Source organism: Chelonia mydas, chromosome 26, assembly GCF_015237465.2.
Source record: "Chelonia mydas isolate rCheMyd1 chromosome 26, rCheMyd1.pri.v2, whole genome shotgun sequence".
Lineage (NCBI taxonomy): Eukaryota > Metazoa > Chordata > Testudines > Cheloniidae > Chelonia > Chelonia mydas.
The window spans coordinates 4773119-4795213 of NC_057859.1; the positions used below are offsets into that span (position 1 = coordinate 4773119).

The 22095-nt window shown below is 46.6% G+C and overlaps 1 long non-coding RNA gene across 1 annotated transcript in view; it reads right to left on the reverse strand.

The window, feature by feature from the left end:
- Positions 1-20654, reverse strand: part of LOC122463891 — a 62775-nt gene extending 42121 nt beyond the window's left edge. Inside the window, exons 1-2 of the long non-coding RNA XR_006287614.1 lie at positions 20566-20654; positions 19074-19179 (exon numbers count right to left, since the gene is read on the reverse strand). This is a non-coding gene — a long non-coding RNA (uncharacterized LOC122463891). The remainder of the gene's footprint in view (positions 1-19073; positions 19180-20565) is intronic.
- Between the last annotated feature and the right edge of the window lie 1441 nt (positions 20655-22095).

Sequence of the window (22095 nt, forward strand, 5' to 3'; positions counted from 1 at the left end):
TTAATAAGCAAATAGCTTTGCTGTAAATATAACCAGAGGAGATGCTAGGACAGGGCAGCGTGGCTTGTGGGCCTTGCTGTGCAAAAGGCATGCTGTTCTGAGAGACTTATTTTGAGGCCAAACCAGTGGCTACAGAAGGGAGTTAGCCCAGGGGGACAAATTGGTTTTGCCAGGCCCACGTGAAAACTGGGTCCCTGAAGGTCAGGCTAACACTGCAAATGCCAGCAGCACAAGGGCCAGGAAACCTGCTGCCATGGACAGCGTGAGCTGAAATGGCATCTGACACACTAGCTGTGCCCTAGTCCCAGTGACGTCTCGGACAAATGGCACTGCCATGGATAGGATTTGGTCAGGCTGCTTGGTGCTGAGTGACTTTTACAGGGACATTCTCAAGATAAAACCAGGGGTGTGTGGCGGGGAGAATTTCAATGACAAAGGGCAGTTAAGTGTCCAACTGCCACTGAAAGTCAGTGCCAGTTGGGTGCCTAGTTCCCTTTACTTTCAATGGAAGTTGGGTGCCTAACTGCCCTTTGTGCATCTCCGCCTGGATCATTTTTGTTTAAACATCCCTGAGCTAACTAACCTCTGGCTAATAAAACAGCTTTACTTCTCACCCTGTGTGCAGCCTGCCTGCTTTTTTTGCATGTCATTGGACTGCACCACCACCACTCAGCCTGCCCAGCTTCACTACTCTGTTTCTAGCCCCTTTCACGATCTGGTTCTCCGGCACTAAAGCAATATTGCTGTGCTTGGACTTCTGGCAATGCAAGGCAGTGTATACGTTCCAATAGGTTCCTGATGCCAGTAGGGCCTCTAATACAAATAATCGTTTTACATCTATTTTACACATATGTGAATGACAAAGGGCAAGGCAGTGGAAAATCAGAACCTGCAGTAAATTTAATAGGGGATGAGAGTTATCACCTCCCTGGAAGAATCCAGCACCTTGCAGGATCAGACCATCAGGGTAATTACCTGCTGAGTTTCTGAATCCATCCCACTCCCCGTAAGTTGACCAGACCCCAACGGTTAAAGGTTTGATGCCGTGAACCTGACCACATTTGAGGAGATAAGAAAGTGACCAAGGATGAAGGTTTCCTGCCCTACAGAAGATGCAGCCTGTGTTCAATCTTCACAGGACTGTTTTCCCCCCCTCCCCCCCCCCAGGGTTCTAATACAAATTAGTGAAACAAATGAAAGCAAAAAGCTTTACAGGGCAAAGATGGAGCAGGCAATTAGCTTGTACTCTCAAAACATTATTCACTAATTGTGCAAAGAGTTGTGTACAAAAATTGGACTAATCAAATAGATTTGATTTGATGCTGGGAAAGGAGTGAGTGGCAAAAGAGGAGGCAGAATGCAGTTGAAGTGCTCACAAGCTCCTCATGTACCTCAACTCTTCCCTGTAATAAATACTTCGACAAATATGAAATTGTCTCTATTGACATCAGGGGCTGCACTCCACATGAATTACCCATGACTGTACAAGTGCCTGCTTTCCAGGGGGATGTACCCAAAGCCAATTATTATTGTTATTGTTGTTGTTATCATAGCCAGAGTGCCATGGATGTACAGAGGGCTTCATACGTAAAAGACAAGGTCTCTGGCTTGAGACTAGGAGAAGAGACCAGAGCATTTATGTGCCCCTAGAGTGCATCAGCTCTAGCAAAATCAGACCCATAGTTCAGCAGTGGTCTAGCGGCAGTGCGTCTAAGCCACTCGTGCAACGAGCCCAGGTGTTTCTGTGGCTGTAATTTGCAGCACACCAGGTCCACTGCACATCAGGACTGAAACCCTGTTCAGCCTCCTCCTCCCGCAGGTTGTCCCAAGAAACCGTTGTAGTTGAGCTCTAACCTCTGCTGTGCCTGCGTACGAGCCAGATGAGCAAAGGAAACTCTGAGCTAGCTTTTAGTCACAGTGCTTAATGCAATGCTGGAGGATGCACAGATGTTATCACAGAATCACAGAAGATTAGGGTTGGAAGAGATCTCAGGAGGTCACCTAGTCCAACCCCCTGCCCAAAGCAGTGCCAATCCCCAACTAAATCATCCCAGCCAGGGCTATGATGAGAGCAATATAAGAACCTGAATAATAAATAAATACCTGCCTCTCACATTAGCCACAATCACAGAAAAGTTTGTTTGGGGCCAGAAGGGACTGAGATAACAGTCCCATCCCTAATACACAAACACTTTTGCTTAGACTGTAAGCAGTTCTATGCGTGGACCATCTCTTTGTTGGGCCTTTGTAGAGTCCAACACAGTAGTGACTGTGTGAAACCCAGCCTGGATTCTCTCAGGGGAAACTGTCTTTTTAGGTTGTTTCAGAGGCCTTGTCAAGAAGTGGAAGGGGACATATCTAGGATTTTACAAGCCCTGGCTAGTGTTCCCAGTTCGTGGTGGCCCAAGCTCATCCCACCATACAGCCACCAACTCTCAGTCTCCACCAGCCTCCATTGGGTACAGGCATTTATCCATTTCAAAGGGCCTGATCCAAAGCCTGTTAAAAACCAATGGAAAGTCTTCCATTGACTTCAGTGGGCTCCAGAGGAGACCATGAGAAAATGGAGGACTCCTGCTGTAACTGGACCTTATTGGTCAGGCTCTCCAGTGTCTATCCCTCATTCTAAATACTCAGGAGTCTGTGGCTGTCTGGATTTAAGGGACAGCATCCCACGTGTTAGAAGGAAGCTCAGACCCTATGCTCTCTGACCTGCTCCATTAGCAGCAAAAGATCAGGGTTGCGTATTCTTCCAAAAGCCACCCCCGCCTCCCTTCAACCAGCCAAGCTCAGCCTTGGTATCCACCGCATCAGCGCTTTTAGCCACAAATTAGCTGGCTGCTGCATCGGAGACCACATCAATATTTCTCCTCTGTTTGTAGTAATCCTCCCTAAGCTGCAACATAACTGCTCCCGCTATTGCCGAGGAAACAACAGATCAATCCCAGCTACAGCAAAAACAAAGTGGTGAAAGCAGCAGAGAGATCACTGGGAAGTGTGTGTGCACATGTGCAATACCCACATCATCATCAGACTGGTCTGCACTGCGGCTCTCACCCATTTGCACAAGGCTCACACATCTGAACGCTCTCCCGTTGACATGATTGCATGTGCAGCCATTAGAAAATCCACACAAGAATCTCTGTAGCAAGTACACTAAGCAAGCCCTGGTCCACACTAAAAAGTTTAGTAGCTTAGCTGTGTCTGTTAGGAGCATGGGGAGAGAACAAAGAACACATGCCTAACTGACAGCTATGCCAGCAAAGACCTTTCACTGGCATAGCTTATTCTGGGAATTGGTATAGGCCTTGCTTGCTGGTGTAAGTCACCTCTCCACTGGAAGAAGGGGAGGGTGGTGTTCTGGTACAGCTATACTGGCAAACCCTTTTAAGTATTTGCAAGGGGTAAAACCTCCTGGCTTGGCAATGGTGCCCCACCCAGTGAATTCACATTCCAGCCTGGCCTCATTCCTCAGGCAGCCCCAGGACTTTCTTCTTTTTTCCAGAGCAGGGAGTACTGTTCCTTTTATCAATTAAGTCTCCCTTGCCACCTTGCTCCTTGGATTGAATTAATCTGCTACAATGGATAAAGTGTTTGAAGTGCCCACCTCTCTAACCCGCTACACACATACCCCTTCATCACCCCTCCATTGCAGATAGCTTGGCAAATTAAACAGGCACCTGTTATGTACTGGGTTCCAGGCAGCTTCTTAACACTGAGACACCAAGACTCAGTAGTGGCTTATACAAGTATGACCTTGATTAATCATGTGTCCATTGCACGCATGAATTCCCATGCAAACCTGAGGATTTGTTCAACTGTGGGAGAATTGCACCCTGAACTCCCAAAGTCCTGTCCCAGCAAGCACTGGGCTCTGTGTAAAACCTGGAATAGACTCTCCAGGCCAGTCTTTTCTCGGGTTGTTCTGAAGTCCTAGTAAGGTATTTAAGAGGCAATGTCCCATTATATCTAAGCACGCTACATTAACAGAACAGAATCCCCACCAAGTCTGAGCAACAGAGCTGTAGCCAACACAAAGAAAGCTGCCCATTACCAGTACTTCACCTGCTTTAACATGAGCCCCATTCGTTCCTGATTGAAATCCCCAATGACATTAAAAAGGGATGAGTGTGTTATACAGCTGCATCATGTATTTCTGAATGTAGACAGTACAGGAATCCACCCCTCTTATAATAAAGATACAAGTGTTACTTGCTGGATGTGTCTCTCTGCCAGCAAATTGCAGCATTGCTGACCCAGTAAAGACCACCACAACAAGGCAGTTCCAGAAACTGGGCTGGAGACTTAGCTAATGCTGCTAGTTGGGACAGAATCCAGAGGGGAACTCCTGAACTTCCCAATCCTTGGCTAGCTGCTGCAGCAGGAATGAGAACTCCTTGGACATGGATTCTGGCTGCTAGCAGATAGGCAAAAATGAAATCCCATGGTACCTTCAGGATGTACATGCAGAGATTGGATGCAAGAGCTCCCCAAACTCCACGGAGAGCCAGAGTGTATGGGGGCAAAGGAAACATCAGCCTGTGCCAATTGGACACCATCTGCGAAATGCTGCTAACCTGCAATAAAGATGGTTAAGAAGTCACGTGTACAGCATAGAGCAGCGGTTCTCAACCAGCGGTCTGTGTACTCCTGGGGGTACTCAGAGGTCTTCCAGGGGGTACAACTCATCTAGATATTTGCATAGTTTTACAACACATAAAAAGCTTTAGCGAAGTCAGTACAAACTAAACTCTTACAGACAATTATTGGTTTGTACTGCTCTGTATACAGAAATGCAAGTATAATATTTACATTCCAATCAACTTATTTTATAATTATATGATAAAAATGAGACAGTACACAATATTTCAATAATAGTGTACTTGGACATGTTTGCATTTTTATGTCTGATTTTGTAAGCAAGTAGTTTAAGGGAGGTGAAACTTGGGGGTACACAAGACAAATCAGACTCCTGAAAGGGGTACAGAAGCCTGGAAAGCTTGAGAGAAACTGGCATAGGGGAGAAAGCATAGGTAGGGGTAGTGTCTCCACCAGGGATTCCCTCTCAGCACTGACTGGCAATCCGACTTGTTAGCCACTTTGAGTTGTAAGGAAACTTTCTTCCTCCTTTGTGCAGGTCATGCTGGTGAGAGGGGCCGCACTGCCTGCTCTGGAGACTAGTCCTCTGCAGAGAGCAAGTCTAACCACAGCAACAGTACAGCAAGCTTCTGCAATTTGGGAGCTAACCCCTGCTCCAGGGAGACCACACCTAGGGGGTAGGGAAGAACTTAGTCAATGTGCCCAGACTCCTCAACAGCACCAATCATAATGGATGGGTTTGAGATATGGTACCTGCCCCCTAAAGAACAGACCCTACCATGTTCTTTTCACCTAGGCCACCAGACAGGTACCATGTGGTCACTACAGACCTATACTGGATTTGCATTGACAGCCTTATTATTGTTCCAAGTTTGTGATGGGTACTTGCCAATATAAGTGAGAAGTCATGGGGTAAAAATCCCAAGAGTGCATTAAGAGCCTAAACCCCATTCTTGCAAGAGACTTGGGCACATAGGGACAGATTTTCAGAGGTATTCAGGCACTTAGAGATTCAGACAGGTGCCTAGTGGGATTCTCAAAAGTACCTAAGAGAAGGAAATTTACTAAAAAAAAAAAGTGAACGAACCAAACATTCCATGCCAGTACGGATTTGGCATTGCTTTTATCTGAAAGGCTAACTTTGTAATTACATTGCAACTTTAGTCTGTTGCTCAGGGTAAATCAGAGGGCAATTCTTGTGCAATTTCAGTCTCCTAAAATGGAGCATTATGGGAAAGTTAGAAACCTCAGCTTACATGGTGACTAATCTTTAAACCAGTTGACAGCTTCAAATCTAGGTGACCTACAGGGATGTGTAAAAATGGTGGTGTGTTTAGAGAGCACTTACATTTAACTCCAGGGTAATTACAGGATTATTAGACCTGGTTTGTACAATAATTCTGTGCACTTTACAGTTCCTTTAAAATGAATCCGTCCAGGAATCCATGTAGAAATTTAAGCTGCTCAGGTGCAGCTCGGTGGACAAACATCCTCATGATATTTAAAAAAAAATAATTGTGTTCTCTGAATGCCATGTCTTCACTTTTCAGTTCTGCCTATTGGAAACAGACAAAGCAAAGCAGCTGACCAGACTTGGTTGCTTTTAACCTCCAGGACCAAAGTCACCTGGAAGGAAATTTGAGTTGTTGGGTCACAGGCAAGAAGAATAAAAGCAAAGCAAAGCAAAGCAAAATAAAAAATAAAATCTACCCTTGAATTTCACATCTGCGGTCTCGTCTTTGATACAGATCACCCACTAGTGTACATCTCCACAGATCTGGCCTGTTATCTGTCACTATAGCGGTATTTGTATTACAGTAACACCTACGTGCCCCACCGAGGATAACAGTCCCATTGTGCTAGGTGCTGTACAAACCCAGAGTAAGAGGCCCAGTCTTGAAAAGTCTACGAGACAAAGGGTGAGAAAAACAAAGTATCATCCCCAGTTTACAGAAGGGCAACTGAGGCAGAGAGATTAGGCATCAGATGCTCACCCAGCCACTTCCAGTGAGACCATGGAAGGCAATGAGTGTCTGATATCTTTTAAAGCCTAAGTCACTTGACCAGGGTTCACACAGTAAGTCTGGCAGAGCTGAAGAGAACCCAGGCTTCGTACATACACAAACCCATGTAAAGCACCTGTAAAAGCAAAGCTCTTTCCAAGTCTGTGCAGCCCCTGTGCAAGTCTCTGGTTGTGTTTAGCCCTGTTATTTTCTCCTGTGTCTTTTTGACAGGGCTGATTTATTGACGCTTTCAGGAAACGTAAACGTAAAGCCAATTTCGCTGAAATCACCTCAATCTAATTTCCAGTCAAATGTTAAAAAACAAAAAATAATAAAGACAGCCCCCAGATTAAAATGAAGGCCTGGCTGCTTCTAACAGCCTGTCAGACACATGGCCTTGTCCGATGGTACCTTTGTTTTAGAATCAAAGGACAAAAAAAAAAAGTGTGCTCAATGGTTTGAAAGTGACAAAGTGGCCGAAAAAACAGTCAGATTGTTAGCAGTCCAGCATTGGTAGCAATGGTCCAGGAATGGCATAAAGACAGATATTATAACCTATGCCTGCACTATGAATGAGGGGCGTGATTCCCATCTGTGTACACATACCAATATGACAGCTAGCATGAGCATAAGACAGCAGCGTAGTGCAGACAGTACCCAACTGAATACAGTGAGTGTTTTACTCTGCATGGCTCGGCTCAGCTCAGCTGCTGCTGTCCAGGGTAATGTGGTTACACTATTTCTACTCATGCTAGCACAAGCATGTGCGCATGAGCACAGGAATCCCAGTCTTTGATGGCTGGCTATAGCACTGGCTTCAGGATTAAGGTACAGGAGTGGAACCGTCTGGATTCGTTTCCCAGCTCTGCACAAACGGTGAGAGACCTTGGGCAAATATTTAATCTGGGACTCAGTTTCCCAGATTAAAACTGTAAAACGGTGATGACAATATATTTTACCAACCCTTGGTAGGCTTCTCTATTTAGATAGCAAGCTCTCCGGGACAGGGACTGGCTCTTGCTAGGTGCGTGGACATCACCTAGCACAATGCCGCCTGCAGCCTCTGGGTGCTACTGTAATAGAAAGATTCAGGATCAGGAAGGAATATCCCCCAGGTCAGAAGGGAAGGGGCCTTGTTTTGTTTTAGGGTGAGGGGTGAGTGTGTGTGGGGGTGTTGCCTTCCTTGGAAGTCTGGGGTAAAGGCCACTTTCTATGATCACCTGGGTATAGCTCACAAAAGCAAGCCTTCCATAGTGAGTTGCTTTGTCTCAGCTTGCTACCTTTCACTCTCATTTTCCTCCCTTCTTTCCACAGTGCCTTTAAATTCAATTAGCTTCCAGGAAACAAGAGCTACTGTGGGGAGCTCTCTGCTTTTGAAAGCCAACTCCTACTTGGTTCAGAATTATTTCTTAACAGCAGCAGGATGGCGGACGTCATTTTCCCTTGTGCCTGGGGGCGGCCAGTCGCCTGTTTCCCTATCTTAAAATAATGCTGAGCATTTAAAAATAGGGGAAAGGAGGAAGCTCTTTTTAGAATGTGAGAGGGAGAAATGGAACAGGGATTGGTGACCAAGGCAAGTAGAACCAGCTAGCTAGAAACAACTGAAGGGTCTGCAACATCAGAAAGAGACACTCTCTCATTGGGAAGCCAACCACTCCACCACCTGCAGTTTAGGTCAAGACTGGATGTCTGTCTAAAATAGGTAGTTTAGTTCATTCAACTAGAAGATTTTGCACTCCATGATGTGCACTTACATATCAGGGAAGAATAATTCCGTTCTTGGAGGACTAACTGGGTGATAATCTACGGCCTGTGTTACACAGGAGGTCAAGTTAGAAGATCAGAATGGTCCTTTCTGGTCTTAAGGCCATAGATTTATGCACCTACCTGGTCAAATTCCAAGGACCTAGAGGAATGAAGCTAAGGCCACAAGTTCATTTCCTAAATCATTACCCTAGAGTGGTCTGTTGGTAACAAGGTCTGGTGACTAAATTATTGGCACACATTGAACCTACCATCCAGGGATCTCAAAGCACTTCACAAGTGTCATTGAATCAGCTTTGCAGCCCCGATGATGCAGGTCAGACCCAGTGGGTCTACTTCTCATTTACATCAAGGCCACTTTTATACCACCCTGACTGTATGCCCCCTTAAAGGCCCCTTTGCACTTTCACACTCAGAGGCTCCATTACATGGTCAGAATGCTACAAAATGGCCTTGGCACAAATGAGAATGAATCAATGGGCTAAGGATACTGAGCTTCCCATTGTCCAGATGGCAAAACGAAGGAACAGAGAGTTAGCTCAAGGCAACTCAGCAAAACAGTGGCAGAGCCGGGAGCAAAACCAGCACTCCTGGCTCCCAGTCTGGTTTAGATGCAGATTTAGATGAAGGGAAAATGTGGCCTCACATCTCCATCTTCCCACTACTTCCACTTGGTAGGATCCAAACAAGCCCAACTAGAAGAAAATGGCTCCCACAAGCCCTCCTGTTCCTTCCTTTCCACATGCATATATTTATTTTTACTAGTCAGTCTTTTCCAAATACCTATAAAAGAGACTCTGCTGTTTTAATTTATGCAATCTTCTACCGTCTGTGGTGTTCCCTCACTTGAGTGCTTCACCCAATGTATTCCTCCCCTTCCCCTCTGTTGGATTGTACAGCTGCTCTGCTGCCCCAGCTTTCACACTCCGGAGTTTGATTTCTATGTTGGTTTTGTCATAAGTTATATTCTAGTCGCTCAAGTCTTTAGGTGGCAACTCATGCACTCCCAGTTCGTGGAAGAGCCTTCAAAACCAGATATCCCAGGTGCAGGGGAGTAGCTAAGGAAGCAGGGAGGGGAGTGGGTGTTTACAGCTGTGAAGATACCCCTTCCGTATTTCTGCCTGCAGGGCAAACTTTTTGGCAATTCCCGGCAACAGTGAGTGAATTGAAGCAGAAGTGGAGTGGTATCTCTCTTCCACCTCCTGCAGTGCATCACTAGTCTTGGACACAGAAAGGAGACAGACTGGGACTCCAGCAAAGTAAAGCTGCTCACTGTCATGACCAGCCGCCAGTGCATCTCCGCACGAGATTCGCCCATTTTTAAATATACTTTTATAAATCAACTCCCCCTCCCCGTGCCCTCAGGAGCTCTCACTTGCATCTCTCTGCTCATCTCAAACTCCCCCTGAACCAAAACTGCACTGCTATGGAACCCAGGGACAACTGAGCAGTTCAGGTATAATTGCCTTTCAGTACTATTGCTGTTATCGGACAGTCTGGTCCACTGGTACAAGTCAGCGTAGCTCAACAGCGCTGCCGAAGTACACCAGCTGGGGACTGGGCCCGGGCCCATCAATGCCAGCAGGACGGCACCAATTTACACGAGCTGGGGCTACGGACACCGTAATTTCCTGGCGGAGGACTCTGTCACCTGCAGCGGGTCAGCCACATCCACGAGCATCCCACTCCATTCTTGAGTCAGATTCCAACAACAGGTCTTTGGCTTTAACTCCCTTGATGGACATTACTTCCCCCCCCCCCCCCCCGAGAAGGAATAACCATGCGGGGGGAACACATGAATGTTTGACCCTGAACAGGGACTCTGGCACCACTTTGTCCACTAAGTACATTTAATGAGAGTGAAACATGCAGCTGGAGAGGGGAAAAAAAGATTGCCACGTGGCTTCCTCAAATTTTCCCAATAGAAGCACATCACTTGCGAGACCCTCACCAGAGCGAGCTGGGCTGAATACAGAGAGCAGTCAAACACTGCCGTGTGAGAGCACCAGCGAGGAGCTGCGGAGACAGGTCAGCTCACTGCGCATCCATAGGAGCTGTGTGCCGCCACAATAAGAGGCTTCATCCCCTGGAGTGCAAATAGCAAGACCTGGCTGAAGATATCAGAGGGTCTGTCCACACAGCAACCTGGGGGGATTGCTAGGTAGACACACCGTGCTAGCATAGCACGGGTAAAGATAGCAGTGCAGACCCTGTGGCACAGGCAAGTATGTACCTAGGGTCCCCAGGAGGTCTGTACAACCCGCAACGTAGCTTGTTCCACCGCACCCACGCTGCTGTTTAACATGGGTGCGTCTACCCAAGCTGCAGTCACACCACAGATTGCAGCATAGACATGTCCTGAATGCTGGATTGGGGACTGTACCTTTAAAGGGCTGACAAAGTCCCGACAGTGCCCTGAGAAGGTCTTGCTGTACTCCGCTAGCTGGAGCTGGACACAGGTAAAGCAGAGCTCTTGCCAGTACTGTAAGCGCTGTGTGATCACAGACCACGACACTAGGTGCCCAGCAGTACTGTGGGCCTGACTCTCCTGCACAGAAGGCAGTCATTTGCCAGTGCAATGGAAATGCAAAGCAGATGTAACATGCTACCAGGCCAGAATGGACACGCTTCATACTCACTTGGCATGGATATGAATGACTGCATGAAGTGGAGCCGCAGGCCCTGGGACTCCCAGGGCAGCATTGCATGCGTGACCGCCATCCAAAATTCAGTAAGCCACTGTCATGGGATTCATTTATATTTCATGTCATTTGGAGTCCTTACGCAGGAAGATTCCTCAATGGGCTAACCCTAAGCTAGGTTCTTACCTCAGTCCACTCACTATAGTATTTCAGGTCCTAATTTAATATTTTACTCCAATGGTACACAGTCATAATTGGGCAAATTGCAAGCATTTGGAAAGCAAGAGTTTATCAAATAGCCACCCATAAATGCGGAATTTTTCGTCAAGACACACTCAAACAATGATGCCTGCAGCCTCAACTGCAGAATATTACTGAAACCAGATCCTTAGCGTCTTCCTCATTGGCTATAATTCTATGGATTGGAGAGCACCCTAAAAGGCTGAAATTGCAGTGCTGGTTTAGCAGTAAAAGCCCTTGCCATCTGCTCGAGTGTGTAATAGCTGCCTCGAAGAGCCGTGCATTAGAAGAAAACAGCAGCACACCTGGGTACCTGGTATCCTGCTGTAGATGAAACACAGGAACATACAGTACTTCTGCTAAGGAATCAAAGCGGTGATTGAAAATCTAGGGCATGCACAAACAGCTCTGCAGTGTTTGTTAGGGAAGGCACAATGGACTATGCAAGAAGCCTGCTGAATTTGAATGCAAGATGTACCACATGTTCTATTTCAAGCCCCTTTCAGCTCACAAAATGCTCATGCCCAGTGATTTTCTTGATGCAAAGCAAAGCTGTGCACAGATCGGATGTGCTCATGCAGGAAACAAGGAAGAGATCGGGAGCAGAGGCCTTCCCGCATGGGTTGCATGGCCCAAAAGCTAAGGGGAGCAAAGAGAGCAGATCTGTCCAAGAGACAGGTTATGAAGAACCTGGAGCACTTTGGCTTGTTTAGCTGAAAAGGGTATAAGAAACATTTAATTGCAAACAATTCACCCCCACCCCATCATCCTGAATGATTTAACCCTTTTGGTCTCTGGAAGAGGCAGAGTCCCTAGTGCTTTTACATCTTCAAGACACTGGCTAGGAGGCTTTTCTTGATGCCTTTTCCAAATTCTGTGGAGAGCTGACCTGACCCCCATGACGCTGTACTGAGTAAAGGGACAGATCCCAACAAGGTCCGGAGAAACTCAGCCAGGTCAGCTGGTCACCGCTCCCATCCTGGCTCACCTCTTGGGTTCCTGTACTTGGAAGTCATGTGTAAATTTTAAAGTCTTGTCAAAGAGGTGATGTCAGGCACCTCAGGCTCAGTCATCAAACACTACTTGCCATTCTGATTCCAGGCTCCCCGCACAGCTCTGCCAATGTACAACAATCCCAGTTGGCAGAAGCCCCAGCCAGCTCTGCTGGTGCACCTTTCTATGGACCTGCAACCCCTGCCCCACCACTTCTAGGCCAGCCTGCCACCTTCCCCCACATCTGCTGATACACATTTAGCTAGATACTTATGGCCCTATTATATCTACCATCATATCTGTCCATGGGTGTAGTTTGAGGGGGAAGCAGGGGGGGTGTTGTCCCCCAAACTGCAAGCATCAGGCAGGCATGGAATTTGCCCTCCCCCCACCCCATTGGCCTGACTGGAGCGCTCTGCCCCCCAGATATAGACGTCAAACTATGCCTATGCCCTCACAAGACCTCTGCGAGGCTGGGTGGGGAGGGCGGGTGCTATTATCCCCCATTGTACAGATGGGGAACGGAGGTACAGAGAAACTAAATGGCTTGGCTAAGTGCACACAGAAAAGTCAGTGACAGAAGAGAGTTAAAGGCAGGTATCCCATATTCCAGGCTAGCATCTCAGCCACTGGACCAGCCTTCCTACCCTGCTGCACCCTTTGCTATTCTATTTAGGGGTGTGGTTTTTTAAACTGCAGTAGTCATACCAGTACAAACACTTAAAGTGGATGCAGCTATACCAGTATGAAGGTGCATTATACTTGTATCACTTATTCCCCTTCCTATACTGGTCTAAGTTTATTCCCATTAAGAACCTTCATACTGGTATAGCTGCATCCATGCAAGGCGGGTTGTCCTGTTTAATTGTGTTAAGACAAGGCCTAAGCATGTGGCTTAGCTGAAATGGGGTCAGCATGAGCAGCCGTAGGGCAAGTTTCTGCCATGTGTTGCTCTGCCAACATGCTACCACCAAGCGGGTCCCTCTCACTGGCCCATTCATTTCTTGGCATCCCTGCAGAAACTCCCCACAAAGAGAGATAGATAATGGTTATGGGGGAGGCGCTTGTGTGATGTGGACAGCTGTTCAAGGTATTGGATTGAAACCATCAATTATGTGGACCACCAAAAGGGAATGAAGGTCACTATTCCCCAACCAGGGCTGGATTTAAACTGCACACGTCGAGTATCTCTAGATTGCAATCTAAGGCATGACTGCAACTTGCATAGATGTGCCCAGGCTAGCTTTGCCTGACGTAGCATGTCTAAGATTAGCAGGGTGGCTATGGTGGCACTACCTTTAGCAACAGGGGTAGGTATGCAGAGTCCGTGGCATGCTTGTATAGCCCAGGCTGAAGCCCATACTGCCATGTGTACGTTGCTATCGTTAGCCATGCTAGCGCAGGTATGTCTACCCAAGCTGCAATCACACCATAGTTTGCAGCGTAAACATACCCAGGATGGCAGCAAAGACTCTGCTCCCAAGTCCCTGAGCTCTGTCTCTTGCAACTGCACATTAAATACCCTTTCTGAAAAGCCACTGGAAGCAGCTAGAACAAATCCAAGATTAGTATATAGGCAATAGGGAATTCTTTTAAAAGTATTAATCAAGCTAGCTAAATACAGAGATGTATTTTATCATTAATCTGCCATTGCTCATCTCTCCTCCTCTTTTAAAAACTTCCTTTCAATCCTTTTCTTTCTTCCAAACACATTGTCAAAGTGTCAGGCGAGAAGGAGGGACCTGGGAGATAAAGTGGAATTGGTATGCTTTGCAGAGACCCAGGACACCAGGGATTTATTTTAATCCAGTCCATTAATCAATTTCTCTGTAGAAATTGAATTAACTGTCTTTCATCAGCATCACATCCTGGGACTTGAAAACAGTAACTGCTACACAGGAATGCAAATGAAGGGAGAGCTCTGCACGCTCTCTTTGTAGCGCGTGCAGAGTGAGAGAGAGAGCGAGCATGAGCGAGCGAGCACACATCTTTAATGAAAGAATAGTGTGTTTTGCCCATTTTCTAAGAGCATTTGGCCCTGTCCATTCCTCCCTTTAACACTAGAGTCTCAAGTCATAAGCAGCCCCTAACCGGAAAGTGGAAGATACAATGTCCCATCTCAATTTGAGTAAGATTTTCACCCTCCCTCAAACTAAACAAATTCAGAATCAAATCTTGCTCTCTGTTTACATCAAATAAAATTGAAAAAGCAGACACAGTTCCTTGTTTCAAAGGCAAAACACCTTGTTCCCTTCCTTTCATTTGCCACTGGGATTTCTAACACTATGCAAGTTCAAAAGAGCCAGAAAGAAAGGATTCCTTGTAACTCTGCCTTGAAAAATCCATCTCTATGCCCCTTCTCAAGCTCTCCTCCCATTGTTTATTGAAGGGGCTGCACAGAACAGGGAGAATTGTGCAGGAGACAGCTTTGTCTAGGGCTGCTCCAAGACCATGGAATAAACTCCCTCAGAAACTAAGGATCATCACAGATCTCACCACCTTCGGCTCCAAATGCATGCCCTAGTTCTGACTTGGCTTTCTACAATGCACGCACAGAGTAGTGTGCACACACACACAGTCCACAAAAAAACAAAAACACCCAACTACACACACGGTTCTCCCATGACAGATGTTAGTCACATTGCTTAATGCACATCTGGGAGATGCTCATTTATGATGCGATAAGGGCAGGATAAGTACCTGCATAGAACATAGGAACAGCCATACTGGGTCAGACCAAAGATCCATCTAGCCCAGTATCCTGTCTTCTGACAGTAGCCAATGCCAGGTGCCCCAAGAGGGAACGAACAGAAGCCAACAATTTTTGCTGGAGTTTTACAGGAAATTGCTTCAGCTGCAGTTTCAGAACTCTAACCCTAGCTGGGTCTAAGAATTAACAGGACAGATCTTCAGGTGATCCCAGGGGAGTTAGGCACCAAGGGTGAGGATTTTCAGAAGTTCCTAATCCCCCATGGTCACTTAGGTGCTTTTGACTCTCCCACCCTAAAATCCCATTGACTTTCAAAGAGTCAGGTGCATAACTCCCATAGGGACCTTTGACAATCCCAGCCAGTATTAACTATAGGCAGGGGTCAGAGGTCATTGCCTGGATTTTAGTTTCCTCACTCTTGCCTACTCTCAGACAGGCTCAGCTCTTCCAGGGGTCAGCACTAGCAGGGCCGTGGTTTTACATTTCCCTTCGGACAAAGGACTCCCAGCGTCAGATTGTCCTGCTGCTTTCAAGGCTCTCAGCCAGGAGTGAACTCTGCTAAAGCCAGGGGAGTCACAATGGCGTAAGCAAGAGAACACAAGTGTCATGGAGCCAAATCCAGCTCCACTGAAGTCAGTGGAAGATTTGCCACTAACCTCAAAGGGGCCAGGATTTGCCCTGAGTTTGTTGGGAAATGAGCCCCCCCAAATACTCAACTACACAGCGAGGGTAGTGGGAGCGGTATCATTGACTTCAACGGGGCATTGGATCAGACCTTAAGTATGGGTTCTGGTAGTTGCCTAATTAACTAGTCTTCAGCACCACCGCTGGTAAGTCATTCTGAACTACCTTGGAGCAAGACCTGGTGGGTGAAGTATTAGCAGAAATTGTTCCACTAAAAGGTAATGAAAGAGAGAAGAAGAGGCGCGCTCTGTATGTGTGGGACCAGGACAGCTGCAACACCGCAGTTAACTTGGAGCAAGACACAAGACAGATTTACTCTCCCTCCCCTGTGCATATTATTTTCCATCCCCAGCCCAAACAGCAAGAAATGAAAGTGGAATTTGCAAGAGAACATTGCTGCATTATTTAAAAAAAAATGCTGATGAATAATTTAGTCAAATGAGTCTGTGAATGTTAGACCATATTGCATTACAAAACAAATGAATTACAATACACAAAGAAATTCCTACACTCATTGAAAAACATTGCAAAGGAGAGCCATATTCTCTTATTTAAAGAAGGGAGGGATTTAAATAAGAATCTGTTACAACAGCCAAGACGCCATTTCTAGCATTATCTTTAAAGAACCATAAAAGAAACAAATCCTCTCTAACAGCTGGGCTCTTTTTCCAATTCTCCTGTTTTTGCCAGGTTAACTTTGAATCCGCAAGGTATCCTGGCTTATAGGAGCTGTGGAGTTAGTCATTCATAAGTATACCTAAATTAGCATCTATCCAGTCCACCCCGGCCTTCTTAAAAGGCACCTTGTTCAAATGCTCCTGGTAACCTCAAGGATCTTATAGCACTATAGTCAAGGGAATTAAATACATTTCCAAAAGGTCTGATCAGCCCTTAGTAGCTTTTGGCTTAGAAAAGAAGGATGGGCTTGTAGTTAATGCAATGGTCGAGTACACAGGTGATCCTGGCTCAAGTCCCAGCTCAGCAACAGACTTCATGTGACATCAGCCAAGTTGCTTCCTCTCTGTGCCTCAGTTCCTCCTTTGTAACTCAGGGGTCACAATACAGTATTGCCTTCATCCGTCTTGACTACTAAATTGCAAACTCCCCAGGGCAGGGACGGTCTTACTCTGTGGACACACAGCATCTAGCATAATGGGGCCACAGTCCCAGTGGGGCCTCTAGTTGCTACCAGTAACAGAGGCTGCAGTGCGGAGATCCATCCCTAAAAGGAATTAAATACTTTGTACTTATAAAAGGATTGCAGATTTACAGAAAAACACTGAAAGTTTCCATCCTTGTTTTAGAGATGGGGAAACTGAGCCCAGGAGTAGCCAACTGATTGGCCCAAGGAGCTTCTATGGCCCCCTGTTAGCATGGTATCTGAGCTTCACAATCTGTACCCCTGGGAGGCAGGGAAGCACTATTATCCCCATTTTACAGATAGGAAACCAAGGCATAGAGAGGCTAAGTGACATGTGGAAGGTCACACAACTGGATGTGAGAGCAAGGAATTTAATCCAAGTCCAAGGCTAGCCACCTAACCCCTACCCCACCCTTCATCTACTGACTGGGTGAGATCAATAGAATCTAGGTTTCCTGATTCCCAGCTCTGTGCACTGACCCATAACTGCCTTCCTGGAGTAGGCAAGTTCAAACAGGGAGCCAGTCATTGGGTCCCAGAGCGCAGGCTCGAGCCCAAGCCCACACATCTACACTACAATTTTATAGTCTGCAGCCAAAGCCCCAGTCAGCTGACATAGGCCAGCTGCAGGTGTTTTGTTGCAGTGTAGACGTACCCTAAGAGCCAATCACTAATAAAATTTAAAAATCCCTTGAAACTGACAGCTATGAGAAAATGATATAAAGTTTCAGAAATACAGGAAATGGCAAGCAGCTGGACTGCCCTTGGGTACAAAAGGAATTTCAGTTTCTTCTTGCCAGCACAGAAGTTGAGCTACAGTTAGTTATTGCTTTATTTTGGATTTGAAGGGTTTAGGAGAGAGAATTCAGACTGTTCAGAAGTGAGTTCCAGGCCCAGGCACCTGCGTATTTAATTGAATCCTGAAAAAGGAGTTAAAATGTTAAGCCTATTCCTGTCCGTGATAATTGGTTATTAGCATGACAGAGAAGACCTCTGCACTCAGCTGGTGCATGCGTTCACCTGGCATCTAAGTGGGAGAGCTAACGAAATGAAGGAGCTGAGAACCAGGGCCAACAGTTGTGAATCCAGGACAAGCTACAGGACTGGCTACCCAAGGGGTGGGGGAAATCTGTGCTGTACTCACATAATTCTCATGCACTTTAGAAGAGAGATGATAATCCCAAGCACCACCAAGCCCAAGCATTCAAACATCATGTGTTATGCCTCCAAATCATGATTTTAAAACTAGTGTTTTGGAGTGTTGTGGGTTTTTTGTTTTTGTTTTTTTAAGAGCCTTGAGGGGTTACATTTTCAAGCTTTTCTCCAAAGCCAGGAAGAGTAGAAACTTGGGAGAAAATTCTCAGCTGGTATAATTGTCATATAGATCTGCCCCTTGCTTTTCTTTAAGTGAAAGCTGCAATTTTCATAGTCACATGACTCCAGGAGCTGGGGCTTTAAGACCCCCCCCACCCCCCGACTATTGAAAGATTCAATAAAAATTGCGAGAGTTGGCAACAATCCCAGCCCTCCTCTTCCCTTTATCAATAGCTTATTTGCTTTTAAAAACACCCTCGGTATCAAATTTGTCACCAGACTTCTCCCTCCACCCTCACCCCATGTTTAGAAGGTATCCAACTCTCCAGCCATTGAGCATTGTGGAAAAAGGAAAGGAAAAATTTGGGGTTAGACCACTAGACTGGGACTTCAGTTTACCATAATAGGGCCCATAAAAGTACCATAGATAGCTAAGAAAGGCACCCTTCTGCCCTCCAAGGGTGAGCTGATGCTTTGGTAAGGTGGCTGGGCGTACACTACGTTTGGATGCTTTGAAAGCACAGCACCAGAAGGCCGCTGGCATGAGGCCAGAGCTAGCTGGTTGCTTTCTGTTTAACTGCAAAAGGGCTAATTCTGTTCTGTACAGGGGCTTTGTTCTGAAGCTTTTTATTTAAGGATAAATGGGAAGGGAAAATGCTTTATTTCCAGCTCTTTGCTTCCTCCAGTCTATTCTGCTCAAAGATTCGCACCCCCCCACCCCCTTTGTTACAGGATTATAAACAAAACTTTGTTGAGATTTCCCTTTGGTTCAGCCCTTTTTCCTTTCAAGCCCCCTTCACTGCCTAAGGCTCCTACGTGGAGCTATTTATTCTTGAACATAAGTCTCTTGACGAGATCTCAGTTGGACTAATATGGGGCGTTTGGAACTGCAGCTGCTCAGAGATCATGTTTTGTGCTAGCACCATGGCTCAGGAACTGAAAGGAGGGGAAAAAAAATGCTTTTGTCAGAGGGCATGACTCACCCCTGGTGTAACTACTGAAGTCAATCCGGCTATGCCACAGATTGATTTGGCCCAGAGTGAACATCATGTGCAAGTAGGAACATCAACATCAGAGTTGCAGGGCTGCCTTTTAAAAAAAAAAAAAAAAAGGTGCATTCTGGATTCTTTTTAATCTATCTTTTGGCTTTTAAGCCTGTAAGGTCACATTTTCAGACTTCTCCCTGCAACCATAAGGATTAGAAACATACTCTGCTCTTCAAAATGGAAGCTAAGAATCTCCCAGATTCACAGGACTCCAGGAGCTGGGGTTTTGAGAAACACACCCAATATCACATCCCTGTTCCTTCTCTAACCAGAAGCTAAGGCAATGGGTGATTAGACTGGTACCACAGTGCTGCAACCCCTCACCTTGCTCTCACTGCAGGGAAACAGAAAGGCCAGCCAGGGGAAAGGTGTTTTTTTCCTCACATGAGCCATGGAAGTGCAGATGAAAGCCTCAGTCCTGGTGTGCATGTAAAGGTATCAACAAAAGGAACTGATGGAGTAGCAAGTCCAGACAGTTTAATTAAAAAGATGGGATTGTTCGAGAGGTAATCAGGAGAGGGGGGGGGAAGATAGTGATTTGCAGATAATGCAAAGACCTGGAAATAACCTCAGTGATGCAAAGCTTAATTCTCAAGGCCCTAAAACCAGCACAGCTGCTGCGAGGAGGATGTTGAAAACACTTGACCAGCAAGAAATGAATGCCACAGAGGACAGTCTGTTGGCAAAGCAGCCGTGCAATACCCACCACAATAGGATACAACTGTAGGTTCTGCTTATGCTCCAATTACCCAGTCTGGGGCTCTGTTGTAATCAGTTTGGGGTCAACAGTGTTGCAACACAGATAAAAATAGCAGCACAGCAGAGAGAACAGATGGCCATGTGGTTAAGGCACTGCATGGGGGCTCAGTAGATCTGGGTTCACTTCCCTACACTGCCACTAGCTCCTTGTGACCTTGGGAAAGTCACCTAGACCCAGACCCAGCAATTGTTGATTGGATTTAGGCTCCTAAATCAGTTAGGCAGGGCAAGGCTGAGCACAGCAGCCCCTAAATACCTTCACAAAGTCTGGGCCTAAGTCTGCATGCTGCAGTTCTCGCTTATGAAAGGTGGATAAAAGCACTGCCCTGCCAGCCAGGAGTGTTGTGAGGGATAAATACATTAGAGACTGCAGTGTGCTCAAGTACTACAGTAAAGAGGCTATATAGCTAGATTTACACCAGTGAGATTATGTCTACACTCCAACTGAAGGCACGGTTGCAGCTTGGGTAGGCAGATCCACACTAGCTGTAATCTAGCTAGCATGGTTTTAAAAAAAAAAAAAAAAAAATAGACAATGTTTCAGTATTTAGGTTTATCATCATCTACACCCAAAGTCTTTAGTCCCATTTCCCCATAAATTGCCTCTCAGGCAAATCCAAAGTTGCCTAGAAAGGCAGCCCCCATACCCACCTCTCCCCAAACTCAGTACCTTTTTCCCAAGGTGATTCTCTCTCCTCCAGTGTTTCCTCCTTAACACTAGCCCTTCAGCACAAAGGCTTCTTGAGTCTTGCCTCTCCTTTTCCTCTAGGGAATGAGCTGGGTTTGGTTATAAAGACTCCAGACCCCTCTCATTCCCAGCAGCTTCAGAGGGGATTGATTAATTGGAGCCAGCTGCTTGAGGGTGTTTTTTTCTGCCCAGGTGGCAGTTCACTCTGTCACTAGCCTGTTACTGTGGAGGGCACTGCAGAGTGACACACCTACTCCTCTGATAACCATGACTGAGCATGATGCCTCTGTAGCCCTCTGGAATTCCAGCCCTGACCCCAGATGACGACACATTGTGCTACTAAAGAACGCTAGGTGATTGTCTGTCCTGAACTCACCTGTGTGGGAGAGGCAAGGATGGAAGAAGTGACCTGAGATGGTGTGAAGGAGCATACAGCTCTGAATCTTAGCAATACAGCGACAGGTCCATGCAATGGGGCTATTTATGCTGGTCCCTTACTTTGTTTTGTTTAGTACAAACCAACTGGCCATTTAATTCAGTTTTATCTGCCAAGCTCCCAAGACTCTCTTTGGTCCTTTTGTGATTATGTCTCTTCATTTCAAGAAGAGTCAAGACCAATGCCAGGACACAGCGGAGTCTGCGTCCCCATCTGACCTCCTCAAAGTCCTGGCTTGAGAGGAGTCCAGAGAACAATCACTGGAGAGGTTGGGACCCGCTGGCCAGCTGGAGGGAAAGGCTGTAGCTTTCCCTGAGGTACCCATGAACAAGAAGCTCCCATAGTCTGTCTTCCCCCCTCAACCTTAGTCCCAACACAGTCTTGGAGTTCCTCAGCCCATTGTATATTTAGAGGGATGTTCCAGCCCCAAGTTCCCCACACAGCTCTGCCAACTCTGCCCCACATCCCCTTTATTATTCCAGCCGACACCCTCAATCCTGACCTGCTGCATCCCCTGCTATTTCTACCCTGGGGTCCTGTGGGGTTGCCACAGCAGCTGCACTCCCCTTTGCTTCTTCTTACCACACCCCTTCCCAGGAACACATAACTATCTGCCTGGGGGACTTGCCCATTGCCATAATGACAGAGCACCACACAATCTGTCATGTATGTACTCTCCCCAGCCCACTGTGAGAGGGAATTGCTCTTTGCCCCATTGTACAGATGGGGAATGGAGAAACAGAGCTTGCCCAAGGTCACAGAGGAAGTCTGTGGCAGAGCAGAACCTTGAACCCTGGTCTCCCAAGTTTTAGGCGAGTGCACAAACCCCAGGACAATCATGCCCCTCGTTGGTCACCCATAGGCCTCCCATTACTCCAGTCGCCTTACCCCTCCAGAGCACCGACCTTCTATCATGCTAGATAACACAGTGGTTCTGTGATGAGGATGAGCAATTGCAAAACCATAACTCCCACCTGCCATCAACTCAGCACCTTCCAACTTCCTTTCAGCTCCCAGAGAGGACGATGCAGCTTTCACGCTGCCTGGCACCCTGCCTGAATACGGAGACTTGGGGT